Source organism: Halyomorpha halys, unplaced genomic scaffold (assembly GCF_000696795.3).
Source record: "Halyomorpha halys isolate HHAL.00 unplaced genomic scaffold, Hhal_1.1 Scaffold3.1, whole genome shotgun sequence".
Lineage (NCBI taxonomy): Eukaryota > Metazoa > Arthropoda > Insecta > Hemiptera > Pentatomidae > Halyomorpha > Halyomorpha halys.
This window is the reverse complement of record NW_027115249.1, coordinates 1,777,155-1,779,408: the sequence shown is the minus strand read 5'-3', so window position 1 is coordinate 1,779,408 and position 2,254 is coordinate 1,777,155. Positions and strand designations below refer to the sequence as shown.

The 2,254-nt window shown below is 32.0% G+C and overlaps 1 protein-coding gene and 1 non-coding gene across 3 annotated transcripts in view; one reads left to right on the top strand and one right to left on the bottom strand.

Annotated features, from left to right (window-relative positions):
• The window catches only part of Trpgamma (Transient receptor potential cation channel gamma), a 980,713-nt gene that overhangs the window by 55,835 nt on the left and 922,624 nt on the right, over nucleotides 1-2,254 (top strand). The gene's annotated exons all lie outside the window — the stretch shown is intronic.
• TRNAH-GUG (transfer RNA histidin (anticodon GUG)) lies at nucleotides 1,720-1,791 on the bottom strand. Its single transcript has one exon. It is a non-coding gene; the product is annotated as a tRNA-His (tRNA).

Sequence of the window (2,254 nt, the reverse complement as noted above, 5' to 3'; positions counted from 1 at the left end):
GAACCACAATAAAATTAAGAAAATATTAACTTACAGGAAATTTACTTGATGTGTATAACAGTAATATAAGTTCTAAATAACAATTAATAAATTATTAAAAAAAAATTAATAAAACATAAAATCTCAATATAAAAACGATTCTTTTATTGATATGATTATCCATGTCATATAATAAAATATACAATCGTAATACAAAAACTAATCTTAAAAAAATTGTTTTCCGTTTTTTTGTAAAAACATCAACAATACTAACAATAAATATTTAGTAAAAATAAAAAAAAATTAAGAATAGTTTTTATATTGAGATTTTATGTTTTATTAAATATTAAATTATACATGGAAAATTCGCCTGGAAATGAAAGACAATTTTTAAATTAATTACGACTGGTCAATAATGGTGTTTGTCCCCTTGATAATGGACCAAAACGTTGAAGGATTAAAATAAACTGTTGAGAGAAAAGTGGATCATTTGTAGTTTGTGTTATTATTATTAACATAAACTGCTTTCAAACCATTACTTGATAAATATATTAAAAATAAAATATATAAATATTTCAAGGTTTCAGTTTAAGAGTTATATCTGGTGCTTAATAAAATGAATCAATCATTTACTCAGAGGTATTTGTAATGTTCTGCTTTCAAAAGCCAGGCAGTTGGAATTCTCCAGTAATGTATTTCCTGCCTTCCAGCGATTGGGAACGTTGGAGAACTTAACTGGCAAATAATGGTTTCCCATTTATCATTCTACCTCCAGTCTTCTGGAGCCTTGGTGTATGTTTCAATAGCTTCCATGGCTCCAGGGTCCTCAGAGAGGTGGTCCAGCACGTCCTGGGACCAATCCTGCCAAAAAGTTTTTATTAGTCCCTCCTATCTTACGTGCTCTTCTTGAATTATCTTTCTTATAAGAAGAAAGGAGTTATTGAAAATAGTCAACTCCTTTCATTATTTCATGTCAAATAGCAAGAAAAAATGTGGGTCAAAATTAATATTTTGCTTATATGTTAAGTGACAGCGAAAAACAAACTTATAAAAACAGAAAAATTAGTAGAGGAAGAATACATTCTGAATACGAAATCAACAGTGACTTTATAGTCGGAAACGATCCACCTTGTATAGTGATATACAAACTATCAACTGTATCAGCCCGTAACTCCCGCCAGCCAGTTTACGGACATTCCCCGTACGTTTTCGAACGATATGATACATTAATATATACAATAATACAACTCATAAAACTAAAATGCATATCTACTGCAATAAATGTAACAACAAATAGCATCTTCGCATAGTTACTACTTTCACAGTCACATAATCAAAATAAGAAAAACTCTTCTATCTATTATTAATTAAAAAAATCTATACCACTACAAACCATGAAGAGTTAGAGGTGCAGTACTTACTAGACGAACGGTTGTGCAAGCGGGTGATTTGGTCAAAATCGCGGCAGGTGAGCCTATTGGTCTTCTTTGCCAACCCCTGGCGGCTACCAGAGTTGCCTAACCACTAAGCAAGGTGGGAGTGTCAAGATTCATTTCTCGGGACCTCTAAGAAATAAATATTAACTGCCACATATAGGAATCGAAACGACAACGTTCCGAACAAGAGCGATATAACCTAAATATTTATATTTATAATATAATGTAACATAATAGATAAAAATGATGATATTATTTTGTATTTTTAGGTAAATCCAAATATTTTTATTTTTAAAAAATCTCCTGCCGTGACCAGGATTCGAACCTGGGTTATTGCGGCCACAACGCAATGTCCTAACCACTAGACGATCACGGCTGTCCAGGAGCTGAAAGAGATCTGGAGTATTTGGGATAATAGACCGCGAAGGAAGCAGGAGAAAGTTGTTCCTTCACACAAAAAAAAGTTTGCGACTAAGGTTCATGAGGTTCTATAACCAGTTTTATCGAAACATATATATTAATTGAAATGTAACAACATTGATTGGGTTCTGGTACTGGTGAATAGAAATTCAGGATGTACTCGCAGACCAATAATGAGTGTGACGAAGGATCGTTCGTCCTACTCATATATATCAAATTTTGTTGGGGGTGGTTTAATATTGGTCAGGGGTGAGGTCTAAAAGGAACTTAAAATAGTTTTTAACTTATTTATTTGCCAATGCCCCCTCCCCCCCTTGGCTGGGATTCATCGAGGCTAAGAAAAAAAATATATATATAAGTGAAAAGTATATATTAAATAAGCAAAAAAAATAAAAATAAGATATAATAAATATTTAGAA